At 43.9% G+C, this 17,304-nt stretch overlaps 1 pseudogene; it reads right to left on the bottom strand.

Annotated features, from left to right (window-relative positions):
* Positions 1 to 8,212: 8,212 nt before the first annotated feature.
* On the bottom strand, positions 8,213 to 8,326 carry LOC136638235 (5S ribosomal RNA; annotated as a pseudogene).
* Positions 8,327 to 17,304: the final 8,978 nt, after the last annotated feature.

Below are 17,304 nucleotides of genomic sequence, written 5' to 3'. Positions count from 1 at the left end.
GTATTTCCCATCCAGTAACACAGAGACACAAAGTGAATCAAATCTTCAGAGAAAATGCTTGTCTCCAGCTCTTGTGTTAACCTCCTGTGTAGATATTAGCCCTTTTGGAGCCTAAGAACATAAGACCTAGCTCAGGCAGTATCCTGTTTCCCACAGTAGCCTCCCAGCTGCCTCTGGAAATATTTATTTCCCAGTGCTTTCCTACAACTGATATTGCTGAACCTAAAGGTTAGACCTTAATAGACCTATCTTCAAAGAATTTGTCCAATCTTCTTCTAAAGCCATTTGTTTTACCAAATTCTAGCCTTGGCCTAGAGAACTTATGCCCACTTCAAGCTAATTAGCGCCTCCCACAGCTCAAGCACAGCTAGCTCTAGCAGCATATACACTTACTGCTGAACCCCAGCACCAGCAGGAAGGTTCAGCAGTAAGGTAGGTAGTAGGTGGCTTGTCTGTAAGGCTGCAGGATCCACCCTCCCAGTTCTCCAAGCAGCAAGACCTCAGCTCTCCACCACTCAGCAGTCCATTTGGTTAGTCCATTAGTTAGCCCATCAGCCAATATGCCAGTTCATTGTTCATCCTCCAGTTCATCAGTGTGCTAGTTCATTGTTTGCCCACCAGTCCATGAGTTAACGTGCCTCTCCTCCAACTACAACCCACAAACACTCCCTCTTCCAGATGCTTCTTATATCCTGTAATAGCCTGACTGCCTCTAGTGGCTGCAGTTGTGCAACACACCTACTGCAGAAAGCCCAGGCTTTAACCCCATGTTTCCCAGATGCACCAGAGCAAAGGACCACTGCAGACACCTCATCCTATCTCCTCGCCATATCTTCTGCGATTCCAATACACTGTCCAACCTAATGGCTGTCGCCACATCTTCTCACAACAAATTCCACAAGTTATATGCAGTGTGAAGAATTACCTCCTTTTGTCCACCCAAAATCTCTTACCAATCAGTTCTAGAATTATGGGCAAGGGACAAAACCTTCTTTCTTTCCACTCCCTCCACACCATGCCTACATCTCACAGCCCAATCCTATCCCCTGCCAGTCAATAGCATGCAGCCACACCAATGGAGCACGCACTGCATGCCATGAGGGGTGGCCGATTAGACGGCCAGTGAGAGGTGAGTATAAATATCTTTTATGTCCCTCCTGTTAGGCTACCTGTTCACCAGTGGGACTCCTTGGACCTACGCCAGCTCTTTTGCTAGTATCAGTCTTTGGAGAGGAAAACAGGAAAGCATGTGCTAGTGTCCCTGAGATCCACCCCCTCTCACCTTCAAACTGTCCCCTGCCCTCTCCCTCCTTGCCCCAAACTGCCCATGGCCCACTTCTGCCACCTAGTCTGGCATGGGTCAGGTCTATTGGTGGTGGGCACACAGGGACGCCGGCTATTTGTGCCAGTTGTTCACAAGCACTCAGCAGCGGCATACCATTTACGGCAGAGCCATGGAATTTATGGTGGTAGAATATGAGTTCTGCCATCCTACAGAACAGGGCCATCAAACATTCCCACTTGATTTATTTTCTTCAAAGACCCAAACACTATAGCCTGTCCTCATAAGGAAGGTTTCTCCAGCCCTCTGATACAGTAGTTTTTGGACTTCCTTGGAAACTTCTCCATTCCATATAAGTTAACTAGTCAGCATTATGGTAACTGTTCTCTATCAGTTCAACAACATTTATACTAGGTCCTGGGTGCCACATAAGAATATGTTCTAATTTGTTAGCTTCTATATTCTCTTTGACATTAGAACATTTGCACCCTCATCCCTTCAGAGGATTTGGCCCAAACCCAATGCTGCTCAACTCCCTATTAGTTTTCAACCACGCTTCCTATTAAACTTGCTCCACTTTCTTTTTTAAAGTTAAGTACAGGCAGTCTGGTTCCATGTCAGTTCAAGCAGAGCCTGTCCCTTTTGTACTGGCTCGACTTGTCCCAAAACGCTGAACCAATTCAAACCCCTCTGATTATATTTCTGATTCAGGAACAAATGTATAAAGCCAACCTTCCAAAAAGTGATCGGATTGGGGTAGTAGCCTCTGTTTGAACTCAGATGAATGTAAAAAAAAATTCTGCTAGTACAGCAAAGTATATCTTCCCTCCAACTGTGTAATTTTTTTTTAAAAAAGGGATGAAGTATATTTTAAGATGACTTTTATATCCAAATGGAAAAAAAATATGCTGGCTACATATCATCAAACAGCTTGGAGTAGAGGTCATTGAGGCAAATGTGCTCTTTTCAATCTCTGAATGCGGTGTGAAGAATTAATGTGAATATCTGCCTCCTGTATTACAGTTAATGGGCTTTCAACAGTTGTCAGGAGAAACTGCTTTTTCAGACAATTGGCAACTACATTATTTGCAAGTACAAAAATATTTTCAGCTTCCACACAAGGATTCAACTTCTGCCATTGTTTTACAATGTTTTGGGAAACCATTTCTTTCTGGAATGAGAGTTGCAGTTATTAATCGTTATCCGTCTATAAGAGTAATTACTCCCCCCCCCCCCAAAAAAAAGTTGTCTAGTTCAAATTAGGATAATAGAAATGGGTATGTATCATTTTTAAAAGTCAGTTAACAATCTGCCTCTCAACCAAGTAATTATTTGATTATAAATAAATGTTATAAAGGATTATAATTAATGATCATATGGGTGCTTTTTTGTCACTCTGAAGGGAATGTGAGAACTTACATTTAAGGAAACACAGGTATGATGTTCAGGGGTGATAGGGGACACCCCAGTGCTGGTGCCTCCCCCCTTTTGCCTAATTTGCCTCTGTGCCATAACCAAAATTGATAGTCTCCACTGCCACCCCAAGGACAAAACCATGCAGAGAGAGAGAGACCATTCTCAGGCGCCTCTCTCTTAGTTACATGGGGAATTAACTCAGAATTTAACAAATACAGGAGTTGTTATACGATTAGGTTGTCAAGCGAACATTCATCCCAATCTAGTGTCTTTGTTGCGTAAACAGACACTCCCTGCCAGACACTCTGATATGCAGACTACTGGAGACTGATTGCCTCTTCTTTACATTAAGAGCCTCTTTGTTGTGTAAACAGACATTCTACTGCAGGCAATGGGAGACCTGATTGCCTCATGCAGAACCTCTTCCTTGTGCTTTGACCACTGTTGTATATGAGGTCCATCATTAAGCAGTCCATCATTAAGCAATGCATGCCTGTAGTGCATAGACCAGTTTTGAGGAGGACTGGGGTAAGACACTAACTAAATTCAACTAAGCACAGGCAAGTAAAAAGTCAAACATAAAGAGAGTTTTTAAAAATACAAGGGAGGAAATTGGATAATACAAGGAGGGAAGAATAAAACAAGCAGGCTTAGGAAATGGCTTGGGTGTTGGCAATGTCTGGGGGAGATCATAGCAACAATACAAACAGGCCATTACAATCAAACTTAGAAGCAAAAATGTTTCCCTAACATATCTAAATTGCACTGTTCCCAAACTGTACTTTCTCCAAAGTCAGCTTGAGGGACCCATTGATTCCCAGGGACAAAGGTGAGAGCTTGGCCACACACAGATGTAACCTCTGATGGAGCCAAGTCATGACACACCAAAGCAAGGTTTGACCTTAAAAGCCCAATGGTCTACCTGATTGGATGTTTGCAACCACTTGGGCATCCCCACCTGCCTTCTGGCCAGGTAGTCTTGGATGCCCAATCAGTTGGTACATGCCAGCCCCAGCAGGTGGGCTGGCTAGAAGCTATTGTTTTTTTCTGGATGCGGGCAAAGACAGCACATTCACAAAGCAAGCTGTCTGCTTGGCCATGTGGTCTTTCCACAGTTGTGCTGATTTCAATGTCTTTGTCCTACCTATGGAATCTTACACTCAGGCTTTCCTTAAGGAAAACAGATGGGAGGTAAAGAAAGGAGTGACAGAGACCTCAATCATAAGAAGCTACTTTTTGTGGCTTGTGAGGAAGGCTATCCATGATGTATGGCACTCAGGCTTCAAACTTCAGTGGGCGGAGTTTTGATTCAGAATGCTCCAACTTCTCAGGGAATCGAGAAAAGGTTCAGAGTCCAGCTTCTGTAAGAAGAGATACCTGTTAGTATGGCCTGAATGAGCCCCTTTGGAAGGAGAAATTCTGTGGGACAGGCTAAGGACTGGAAGGCTGGCTAGAGGGAGGCCCAGAACTGAAGGGGAAGAGAGCCCAGAGGCAGGGTGGCTGAAGGGTAGAGCAAGAAGCTGGAATGACATGTATTGGAGGCAAGGGAACAGCATGGGAAATTTGGACCCAGAAGATGGGAGCATAGAGTTGCCACATCTAGACCTTGAGAGAGCTCCTATGTCTTTAAAAATTGCACAGAAAGGAGAATTCAACCAGTTATTTCCAGCATTGCAGCAGCATTGTGATCTGGCACAATCTTAAGCAGGCAGGAAAGGCAGAAAAGAAGTGGAACAGACACGGGATTTTATAATTGATTTGAACTAACCCATCTATTCTTGCCTGCTGGCTTTGAGCCTCTTCTTCACTCCATTACAGTAAAACGCCAGAATCAAAATATTCGCAAGCACAAAAGTAAGTGTGCCCTGAGCACTCAGCCTCACCTATTAAAATTGGCACCTACTGATTTACTTAAAACTATGGTCGATTAACTCTTAACCGGTCGAGGCTGCAATCGTATACACATTGTCTTGAGAATAAACCCCATGACACAAAACGTGACTTAGTTCTGAGGGGATGTGCAGAGGCTTGTGCTGTAAATCCTTTTCAATCCATGGTTCATAAGGAGTAGCTGTAATAGCACTTTTCATTGTGGTTCTGTGCATAGATTTGCAAGGCTAATGACAAGGTGTTTAGAATGTGAGAAAGTTCAGGCATTTGTGGTTAAAATAAATTTGCTCTGCAGCGAGTATTTGATGATATGTTAAAAAAGAAAAAAAAGGATAGAACAGCAACGTTATCAAATATGTGGTTTACAACCTGATACTAACTCTCTTGACTTGGAAATAAGACCCAGAGATGTACTGCCTTGGCGCCTAGGACAGTGATGTCATGGGACATCATGATGTCACTTCCAGGTTCTCCCTGGAGGATGGGGAGCTGGCAGCTTCGTGCTTCTGTTCTTTCTCCCCTTCTCCCCCTTTGGGGAGCCTCCACAGGAGAAGGAACAGGGGGTGCAAATCTGCTAGCGTCTCTGAGGACAACCCAGAAGCGACTGCCTTGCACCCCTTGCTGCGCAAGACAGTCACTTCTGGGTTTTCCCCAGATGACAGGGCACTTGCTGACTCCAGATGACCCCAGATGAAGGTCTCCTTTGAAGGAGAAGGAAAGGAGGGCACAAGCCACCATTACCTCCTCTGTAACTAGGGCAGAACCTGAGCAGCAATCATGCGCCCCTCCTTGGTATAATGCCTGGTGCGGGTGCCCATCAGGCGCCACCCTAGTTACAGCTCTGCTTCCAAGTAAACAGAATGAAGATTGCAGCATCCAAAGTTCTCACTATAACTATGTGGCTAGTGTGGTCCAGGGATCCAAGGGACACACATTGCTAGTGTGTGAGACTCTGTTCCAATTGCTCCCCTGGAATCACACAGGGCCCCCCTCCCTGCAGAATTTCTTGCTCGCAGCAGCAGCAGCAGCACTGAAGGGAGAGGTGAGTTCCTACCACTGCTACATCTGCCTATTCCTCTCCTGCCCAGCCATTTCTTTTTAACAGGGTGGGTAGTAAGATACTAGGACAGGAAGAAGACTTCCTCTTCTGTCTCCAGCATTCACCTCCCCAGCATATTTTAAAGAAGTAATAGGCAGTGCAGGTGGAGGAGGAGGAGGCAATTCACAATCTGGTATGGTGGGCTTGATTGAGAGAGACTGCTTCCCCAGGGCTACCCAGTGAGTTGGATGACTAGGGATTGAAACATGGTTGAAACATGACCTCCCTGTATCCAAATCCATGAACCACAGTCAGTACACCACAGTGATTTAAATCAAGCACTGGATCTACCAAGAAGATTTTAGTTATTATTCCATCCATGCATCAAATCTGGAACAAAAAGTTACATAATGAGGCATCTTTCAACGATGGGCTATAATGCAACTATAGCTCCCAAATCTTCAGCCCCCAAATGTATACCAAACCCAGTTCCGGGCCACTGTTCCTGTTCGAACCGAATAGCACTGAGGACCTTGAAATGGCCATCGTGGTTTTGTGGGTGTTCAGCATGGCAATGGCAATGGCAAGTAGAGGGCAGGTCATACCAAAGAGGCAAGAACCATGTGGTGAAAATGAATGCCAAACTGGCACCTGGCATACCAGAGGGTATATTTCAAATATACTTTTCTGCCTTGGGGGACATTTCCAACATGCCAAACTTGATGATAAGGCACTTAAAAAAAAAATAGCAAGTATGAGTACAGTGCTGTTTTCTCATCCATCCGCCAGCTGAAGAACTCCCTGTGAAGAAGAATTGCACATTTGAAATATGTTGGATATCAGCTTGGCAGTCAATCATTTTTGCACCCAGGGATTCTTACTCTTCAAGACTGTCATTTCAGACATCCACAGCATGGGGAAATGGGCACTCTTGCCCCCAAACTCACGATGGTAGCTTTCAATCTGCAGGATAACTAGTACCACTCCTGCAAAGTACTACAACGTTCACTTCTAGCTCCCTAGAAGCTACATAGTAGGCACCTACATCATAAGTATCATTCAGATTCAAATTTCATCATTACCATAATGTTCCACTTATATTAATATGCTTTTAGAGTAGCAGGCTGGCTATATAATATGGTACAGGGTATTCATGTCATTTTAGATGTTAAAAGAACAAATAATATAGTAGTTGGAATGTAGAAGCTTCCTGCCTTGTCAGTGTAGGGCATTCTTGCTCCAGCATCTTTGGTTCACTCGATATTAATCACTGTGGATATTTAAAATGCATGTCTTATGATTAAGGCATGATAGGTAACTCACATGGTATTGTTTCTTTGCCCCAGCTGAACGAACTTTGTAAGTGCTCCTGGGGCAAATTAGCTGCGAAAGGCATTTAAAATCCACTTTTTGTAAATGGCTCTAAATGTTAATTGGAAATGTAGCTCTGCAAGGCATTTGTGTAATTAAAATGGTTGCTGAACTTACTGAAACAGGAAGCTTGAAAGGGGTCCTTCAGAAGCAGATCCAAAGCAGCAAGAATTCAAAGAAGCCAATGTGCTGTGACAGCCTCTCAAGCACAGTGCTTGCTGGGGGGGGAGGGGTTCACAGGGCTACCAATGCAGAGGGTTTTTCTCCATGCAACAGATGACTCTGCGATGCCTCTAACAGGAGAGAGCATAGTTGTCAAGGACGTGAATTTGTTGGTTTGAATTAGTTGCAGCTGGGTCCTCAAGGACCACAGGTACCCAGGTGTCCTCCTCCCATTGTGTCTCCCCATCTGCTTTTGTCATCGCTGGGGGCTGTGCTCTGGCTGCCTGGGCTGTCTGAGGAATGCGAGCATGGAGAAGGGGCAGGATCTACAGCAGAGTACCAACACTCTCCCTTTTCTGTGGCAATCAGGCTAGTCCCTGCATTGTGTGCCTTGAGGTGCTGGGAGAAAATCTGTCTTTTTTGCATCTTCTAACATTGGTCAAGTTAGAAGCAACTTGTACTCTGTATCCTACGAACCACTGTGGGGATGGCAAGGCGGGGGGATGGTGACATGAGAGGTACTTGTCTGCTGTTTTCCCCTTCTCTATTGTTCCCTATGGGGATCCTCTTACCCATGCCAGGTCTGTCACTGGTGTATTTTTTCTAGCATCAAGGGCATGTCCATAATCTGAAGGGAGGGGGGGTTAGGATCTGGTATACACTGACTTCGCATCCCTCCTACATCCTTCCCATGCCAAGCCTCCATCACCTCGGTTTTAGCCTCTCCACTAGCAAAGTTTCACTGGCACTGTGAATGGCACTGGCATTTTTTTTTTTTTTTTGGTCATTGTGCTAGGGTCCATGGCATGTCCATTGGCAGGGGGACTTATACAGCAGCAGAGCTGTTGCTCTGGTATATGTAGTGGAGCACTAACATATCTTAGCCGCTGAAGCTGAAATAAAGTGATCACTCAAAAACTGAAATCAAACAGCGTTAATATCTTAATATTCTGGGCTGGCAGGTCAACTTTCTCACACCTCTCCTGCCCCCTCTCTTTTTCTTGGATCTTTGGTTTGGTTGGCAACCTTCAGTCTTGAAAGACTATGGTATAAGCCTACAGCACCCGGTATTCCCAGGCGGTCTCCCATCCAAGTACTAACCAGGCCTGACCCTGCTTAGCTTCCGAGATCAGACGAGATCGGGCATGTGCAGGGTAACAGTTATCTTTTCTTGGATAGTCCTGGTCATTGATGAAGAGCCTAACTCAGCTGAACAAGCCTGAGCAACCAACTCAGTGCTCCCACTACAAAGTCATCTCAGTAAATTGGGATACGTAATGTTGGCCAGTGACTCCTTTAACATATGTTCATATTTCCCACGTGCAGCTTTCTCCCCCTCTTCCTTATGGTCATTCTCATTGTATTTTTCAAATCGCATAGGCAAGAGGTCAGAAATCAGCCTCCAGGTTGTCTAGAACTGAGATCCCTTAAGCAATCTGCAGTGGAATGGCAGCCTTTGTCCGCAGGGAGTGGAAATGACTTCTGTTCTCAGAAGTACTGAGATATCAGTGAAGAGTTCTTGAAGTGGACAGCGGGCTTCCTTGCCATGAGTAAATATGGATGCAATTTTGACCCCACTTTCTCCCTGTTTGTCTCCACTGCCCAAAACATTGCACGCATTGAACCATCAGTGCACCCTTGTGCTTTGGCCAAGCTCATCATTCCTTCTTGCCTTGTGCCCTGTTTTCCTATGCACTCTACAGCTTGTTCTTCCTGAAAATCCCTGTTGTCCTCTTGGATAGACTACCTAATAGCCATACCACACCAGTGTCTTTCCCATTCAACTTGATTTTCAACCTCTCCCATCTCCCTCCTTTTTTCTGTATAGAAACTACACCCATCTTCTTCCCTTTCCTCTCCTTTAAGTAACAAACCACCTTTAGGTAATTCTTTGGGTTGAATCACATGCACAGCTCATTTGAAGCAGGATTACTCTCCTGATCTTGTTTTTCCATGTACCATTGTTTTGCCTCTCCTTGTATTGTCCCCTTGCTTTTCCTATTGTATTTATTTTGATTTTCCCTCCTATTATTGTAAGCAATCCCCAAGTCAGCTGGGTGTTATGATTTGAACCCTTTGGTTTCTCTCTGTTCTTTTCTCTCACAGATTCCAATTATCCTTAAGCGCACTGTGACCAATAGCCTATGTTCCCTTAAAATGTTTGTTTGGGTACTCATGTAGGTCAATTTCTACATGTTCCTGAGCAGATGTAGCAACAGATGGCTTTTTAAGTAGATTTTTCATGCTGTTTGGGACTGCTGTTGTTTTAAGGATGCTGCTGAGATTTTTTGTTCAGTAATTTATCTCAGCGATTGCTCTGTTGTAAGTTATAATGATTGTTTGCTATTGGCTTATTGATACTTTTTATGAATGATTGCTAGCCTTTCTGGTTCTGAGGGACAAAAGTGGGGACAAACCATTTAATTAAATAATAAATGTCTAAGGTTCAAAAGTGCAGGATTCCCAGGTCTCTCTCTCTCTCTCTCTCTCTCTCTCTCTCTCTCTCACACACACACACACACACGCACACACACACACACACACACACACACATATGTCCAGGAATTGTGGACCAGGAAGTCCACATTTGGAAGACATTGCAGGAAGACATTGCACAGCACCAGGATTAAATCCTGATTAGATTTTCCGATGACAGCCAAACCAGATGATTCTGATTTATTCTGACATTTGCAAATAAATCAGTATCTGAAGCTGGGATTGGGGAGTAGATATTGCAACAGTGTACTTAGAATTCCTTGGCCTCTGGCTGGTCCTGTTTAGCAATTCTGCAAGGATTGTCATGCCTTATGCCTTCATCTTTATTTATCTGCAGATGGTTATATTGCGTTTCTCTAGGTAACCAACTGTGTTGCCCAAGGCGGTATACAACAACAAAACATACATCATAAAATCACAGTAAAATCACAGTAGCATAAACCTTAAAAAAAGCAGCTAAAACATAAAAGCATAAAGGCCACAGATAGTTAAAACAACAACAAAAAACTCTAGCAGACTCCTCCCAATACCCCTACCTATCAGATCTCCCCCTCCCCAGTGTTCCTTGAAAGCTGTGCTGGAGTGTGACTGCACAGCTCTAACAGAAGCCCCAAGCAGCTTTGAAAGAAGTTGCTGCACACAAAGTTCAGTTCACTTTGCACTCTAATCTCCCTTACGCCTGCCGGAGCCTGCTAGAGGGAAGTCTAGCAATGTGTGCAGATTGCTGATAGAAGTAGTGCTTGGAAGCCAGACATGAGCACAGATCACTGATGGAAGAGATCAGTAAGGAGGGAAGCTAGGCATGTGTGATGTGCAGGTCACTGATGCAAGGACAGTGCAGGCTGTGGTTCTGTTTGCACCATCTCCAAAAGAATATTCTGGGAAAAGGTATAAGGAACTTGATACTGTGTACAAAGAACAGAGGTACAAAGAAAGGCTAGCAAAATGATCAGTGGCTTTTTAGTTGAAAAAGAAAAGATGAGGAAGTTGGGATGGGTGGGGTGAGGAAGAAGATGGAGCTTAACTAAATTAGGCTGTTTTGGACAGAAAGAAAGAAAGAAAGAAAGAAAGAAAGAAAGAAAGAAAGAAAGAAAGAAAGAAAGAAAGAAAGAAAGAAAGAAAGAAAGAAAACCTTAAGGAAGTTTAATAAGAATTAGGTCTCATTCCTTGCTTCAGTCCTTGGCATGCCCAGGTAGGTCTGGAATTTCTGGTAACAGACCCTGATGGGCAGCCCAGTTCTAAGCCCCTGGGCTGCCATGGCCGTGAGGAACAGCAGCACAGAAGTGGCCACTGCTGTATCCTGCGGGGCCTGGGTGGCCACCGGAGTCTCCTTGGGGTAAGGGAACAAACGTTACTTTACCCTGTGTTGAGCCCAGGTGGCTCTGATGGATCTCCGTGGAGGCCCATGTAGGGCTCCATGGTTCAGGAGGACATAGGGTATGACTGCAGTCTGTGCCGCTGTCCCCGACTCCCCTTCCAGGTCCAGTCCACTTTCTTTCCGTCCAGTTCCACCCTTTCCTGTCCTGAAATGCCTTACTGCTGGCATTTTTAGTCAGTTTGTGTACTTTCTCAAGTTTAAAATAATGTAAACAGTGAAGTCAAATGATCATGAAATATTATATGAGTTAAATGTATATAAGGTAAGCACAGTGGCTAATCAAAACAACAATAATTGTTGGTAATAAAATCCTTCTAGAGATGCTAAATTGAATTCACCTGTAATGTGACAGGATTAGGGGTCTGACAAGTAAAAAGGATTTACTTGTAAAATTCTATTAAATGGCATGGCATGAAGTACAATTTTTCTGTCTGAATTCCTGTAAACATAGTTCATCAGGGTATGGCCTGTACTACTGTCCTGTTGTTTCATCAGCATCTGCACATTGCAGGCATTACAAGAAATAATTCATAATGGGTTCTAGAGAACACATTCTTCAAATATGGCTCATGGTTGGCAACCTTCAGTCTCGAAAGACTATGGTATAAGCCTACAGCACCCAGTATTCCCAGGCAGTCTTCCATCCAAGTACTAACCAGGCCTGACCCTTCCAAGATCAGACAAGATTGAGCACATGCAGGGTAACAGTTGAACATGGTATATAGATATATAACCTAATTATCTGCGAATTTTTCAGCCACAGTTTTATCTCAATGCGATGAGAAGGGCGCTTTAAATTAAAGGAAAAACATCCCTTTACTCAGCCTCACTTACCACTGTAATGCAGGACTGTGACAGCAGGCCGGCAGGCAATGAATCAATCAAACACTCTCCAGGGGCTTAGAACAACTTAGTTTCAGTTCACTACAAGGCAAGTGACCCCCTTCCTTCCCCCTGGAGCATGCAAAAGAGTGCAAAGCAGAAGTGATCATCATCGCCTCTTTGCATTCTGTTGCATGCTCCAGGGGGGGAGGGGGGGTCACTTGCCTTGGAGTGAACTGAAACTAAGTTGTTGATTGATTGATTGATCGATTGCCTGCCTGCCTGCTGCCACTGTCCTGCATTACAGTTGTAAGCGAGACTATCTTTAAACCATTGAGTAAAGGGAGGTTGTTTTCTAAAAAATTGATTTCATTTAATGCGATTTTCAGCATCCGCGGGCGTTCTGGAAACGGAACCCCTGCAGATGCCAAGGCACAACCTGTATTGCAGTGCAATGGGAGTAGGAACTATTCATGGAGTTCTGTTGATGTTTCATTCAAAAAATGCCATCTTCGTTCTTTATCGTTTCTGATAAACATGGCACCTGCTTGCCTTAGTTGTAACACATGAGCAGAATCTCATTTTCTGCCTAGTGTTCAGACTGGCCATTGCCCATTTTAAGATTACAGTGGTGACAGACTGCTTGGGTTGTTATCTATTCCACACAGTGGGGAAATAATTATAGGGAACATTGCCCCCCGCCTCTACCCACCACCAATAGCCATGTAAAATAATATGAAACTCTAGCATAGGATAGTGGCATGGGATTGTTGAGTCTACCTCCCCTTTTCTTTTGCAGCTGGAGTGCATCAGACTGGTGGGGCTGAGCATTGTGGGCATGGGAGAATTGAAGAACAGCGCGGGGATGACTTCCTCTCAAAATTTAAGCAGAAATTTAGGGCCCCATCCTATCCAATTTTCCAGTGCCAGTGCAGCTCTACCCATGGGGTGTGCACTGCTTCCTGTGTTGGGGAGGCAGTCACAGAGGCCTCCTCAAGGTATGGGAACATTTGTTCCCTTACCTCGGGGCTGCATTGCGGCTGCACCAGTGCTGGAAAGTTGGATAGGATTGGGCCCTCAGTTGTTCAAGTGACTTGGCAACACCAGCTGCAGTATCAAGTACTGGCTATGAAGTCCCAGATTTTCCCAGCCCTTAAAAATTTTTTTATTAGGAAGGGTTGTTTTCATTTTTAATAAATGAAACATTATGAAAAGAAAGTGGCATCCTTAATCATGAAAACATCACTTGCATTAATTTATGATACTTATGTTTCAAGCACCATCACAACATTTGCTTGTGTTTAGGGAATGACAGTTCCAGCCTGAGCAAGTGATCCATCAGAAAGCCCATTTACATTAAAACACTTTGACAGCTGCAGTAATTAAACCATTTCACAGGTGCAAGGAAGTGTCTTAAATGCCCCTCCGGCTATAGCTCTACCCAGGTTTGTCTGCCTAAGTAACTGCTGCGAAAACAAGATAATGGAAAGACTGTAAAAAAATAAGGCAGAAATACCTTATTTACAAACCAGGCATTCCAGGGTGTCACAAGTGTTTTCAAAACACCACTGTGTACCTTCGGTGACCTTTGCCACTGGGTAACACTGAAAAATTAATTTGAGACTGTGGAGGACACAGAGAAGCAGGAAATCCCTGCAGTATGGTTCACAGTGTTGGGCTGAATTTGTGACAGGTATAAATTACTGCAACTGTTTCAGGTGGTCCTGCTGGAGAAGACATCGTGCAAATGTCTGTTAAAAAAATCATGGCTTTGGACTCCTTCCAAATGCTTGTGCATTAGAACTGTAAAAAGGCAGCATGATAACACTATTACTAAGAATATCTTGATGGCTTTTCTTAAGTGCACATCTATTACCCCAGGAATCTGCCCAAGGACCCAATATGGTTTTCTCTACATAGCAGTTTGATGGTGGAGGTGGAGATCAGTAGTGAGCAGTGAATTTGGAAGGGGTTGCAATAGCTTTAAAAGGAATGTAAAAAAACTGAAAAATAGCAGCTCTGCTGAAAGGGTGGACTGCGTGATAATTAGACTCTCCCAGTGCCTCCCTCTCTCACCCCTCTTGTTCTGCATCTTCCCCCTTAGTGTTCTTGGCCATCTGAGGCCTCCTTCTGTCAAAACCAGCAGCTGCTTGAAGAACCCAATTATCATGCAGACCAGATACAGCCTGAAGTTTTTTATCTGACCCACAGGCCTTATGTTTGACACCCCTGACTTAGATGGTCATATATGACCCTAGGCAAATGTCTCAGCTTGCCTCTTGCTGAACCTGATGCTCCTCCTGCAGGTGGCGTCACCATTCCTGCTAAATCACGGAGCTCTTCATTCCTCCTCAGCTGCACCCTTGGTAGGGAATAAGGTACAGTGGTTTCAGTACCCTGTCAAGTGAGCTTTAGGTGACCTTTGAATTGGGAGCTGGGAACATTCAGCTGAGAAAGCTCTTGCCACACTACACCATACCAATGCTTTATTTCATATATATGAGAATTTATCTCCCACCTTTCTGCTCAAGTGTCCAGGCATGCTAATAATTAAAATAAAAACAGATCATCATCATCATCATCATCATTATTATTATTATTATTATTATTATTATTATTATTATTATTATTTATATACCGCTTTTTAACAAAAAGTTCCCAAAGCGGTTTACAGAAAAAAAAAATCAAATAACTAATGGCTCCCTGTCCCAAAAGGGCTCACAATCTAAAAATATGCACAAGAACACCAGCAGACAGCCACTAGAAAAGACACTGCTGGGGGGAGGTGGGCCAGTTATAATACAATGTGTAAAAAAGAATTAAAACAGAAATGACCATAATAGATAATCAAAATTAGCCAAAGGGGAAGCAAAAGTTCAGTGTTTTAGATTGTTTTACTTGCTTTTCAATTATTCTTCGTCACCAACAGCAGAGAGGATGAACTTTAATACAGAGAGTTGCACAACCAGGTAAGCTGCCTGGCCTGCATTCCCATGTACTATCCCAAGAACAACCTTTGCCAATTCAACAATAATACAGTACGTGATGAGCTAATGACAGAACAATTTGGACAAGTGCATGCCTGAATCTGACTTTTCTTTTTAACCTTACTTACACCATTGATGAAACTCATCTTTTATTCTGCTGGCATTCCTCCTTCTTTCAAAGGCCAAATCTTTTACATTGTTCAAGCCTACTGGTGGAAGACTGGCTGGGTGAGTTGGTGCATGCAACCACAAAGTATGGGGATCAATAAATGGAAGCTCCCAGGTCAGCCTGGCCCTTAATTGGTTGTCCCCTCACCCCTGCTGTTGCCCATTTAGGTGAAGGGAGTAGTACCTATGGAAGCAGGATTGAATACCAGAAAAAGGAGACTGCAAGTAGAACTTGGGGGGACGGATCAGCTCCTCTAACCTGTGCACCACATTTGCTCTAGAAATCACACCCTTAGACTTGGTGGGGACAGACCAAGAATTAAACAAACAAGGTCTGCCACAGCCATGTCTAGTTTGACCCTGAATGTAAGACTCTGAATGTAAGACTGGTATGCTCCCTTTTCAGTAATTGGTGGTTTTGTACATCTGTTTTCTATCAAAAGTTATGGCCAATTAACCAGAAAATGAAAACACATCTGACTTGTGGAACAAAAAGTGGATTTGCTTAACTCCAAACTGATCTATGAGACTGCTTGTTCTGAGTGCCAATGAGATGAGATGACACAGCATGGAACCAATAACTTTTTATTTATTTACTTAATTAAATTTGATTTTATCATGCAGAGGGGGCTACAAAATCTTCTTTGACCCCAGGTTGCAGATAGATGCCTTAGCTATGCCACTGACTGGGGGGTGGCAGCAGAGCAAGTGGTGGTGAGCTGCTGGGGGAAGGAGGTGGTTTCCCCCCAATTTTCACTTTTTAAAAAGCCTGGGTACGATGTCACTTCCAGTTGTGACATCACTTCTGGGGCACCATTTTGAGCTTGGCACTGGGCTACACGATCATTAGCTACGCCACTGGTGGTGGGGGGTGGGTTGTGGGCAGTTCAGGGGAGGTTCAGGGCAGGAAGTGGGGAGGTCAGGGGTGGGAGGGAGAGGGTGGATCCTGGGGGTAGAAGCACACTCTGGGCTGTTATCCCCATTTTCCCAGCCTGACATGTCCCTGCCTCCCTCAGCAAAAGAGCAGGCATAGGTCCAAGAAGACCCATATAAGTGGCCTATAGAAAGGTAAGTAATAAATAGTTATACTTACTTCTCCCAAGCCATCTTGTCACATACACATTCCAGCATTACATGCAGCACCCGCTCCATCAGTGCAGCTTCATGGCAGAAAATGATGGGAGAATTGTGTTCTAAGTGCTGGACATGGGTAGGGGATATGTATATGACTTCCATGGTCAGAGTACACTCCTAGAAGCCCTCTCGAGAGGCTGGAAATCACCAAGACTTCATCAGCTTGCTGCATCGGTTTTAAAGACAGCGTGGCAAGCCTTCTCAGATTCTTAGGAGGCTTTCAGATGTGCTTTCTCTGGCAATGGGGAATCTAGCTGTCTGTGTACCTGCATGCATCCCCAGCTAAGGCTTCCCCAGCTTCATCATCCACTGGTCTGGACTGCAGCTGGTTCTCACCACAAAGCCATGAATCTCCAATGGTGTACTGTGGACAGCTGTGCCAAGGCATGGACATATTGTTGACCCCCGAGCGTGGGGTCATGGTTTGGACAGATTGGATATGGTTTGAGCATGAACAGAGAGAAATGATGGAACAGAGATAGAACTTGCTTGTCTTTGTTTCTTATCCAGTACTTTTATTTGGTGGTTTTTATGGGTTTTTTGGTTTGTTTTTGAAGTTTTTTAATGATGCTTCCTTAAACATTTTAGAATGGAGAGAAGGATATAAATCCTTTTAACAAAATAAAATAAAAATAAATGATTGCTACTATTGCCTCCAATCTGACAGCATTGATCATTTATTTCCCTCTACTGTACTTTAATCTACTGTACTTTAATAAATGTGAATGAGATTACACAATTGGGGGATGAGTGGAATCATTCCCTTTATTGATAACTAATGCTTGTCTTTCATTGTTTGAATTCAAAGTCAAAAAGTTGTAGGGCACACTGGAAGATTTCTGCCCTCATGGTTCTTCCTGTTTCGTATCATATATGATATGAACCAGTTTGCAGCAATGATCTTGCAGGAGTATTTGTTTATTTGTTTACAACTGGAACAAAGTTGAAGCACCTCTAGGATGAACATTGCATGCTAGGCATGCGTTTTAGCTTCTCAGGAATTTGCAAAACACCCTTTTCCTCACAAAGTTTTGTAACATATTGGGACGGCAAAATAGGGGATTTGTCAAGCATCTGCTAGATAGCATACATAGCTAATGTGCTACATTGCCAAGCCTGGTTTACACTGCTTTAGGAGAGTATTAACTGATCTAATGTG

Source organism: Tiliqua scincoides, chromosome 1, assembly GCF_035046505.1.
Source record: "Tiliqua scincoides isolate rTilSci1 chromosome 1, rTilSci1.hap2, whole genome shotgun sequence".
Lineage (NCBI taxonomy): Eukaryota > Metazoa > Chordata > Lepidosauria > Squamata > Scincidae > Tiliqua > Tiliqua scincoides.
Note: the sequence above shows the minus strand (reverse complement) of the source record. Positions and strands in the feature narration are given on the sequence as shown.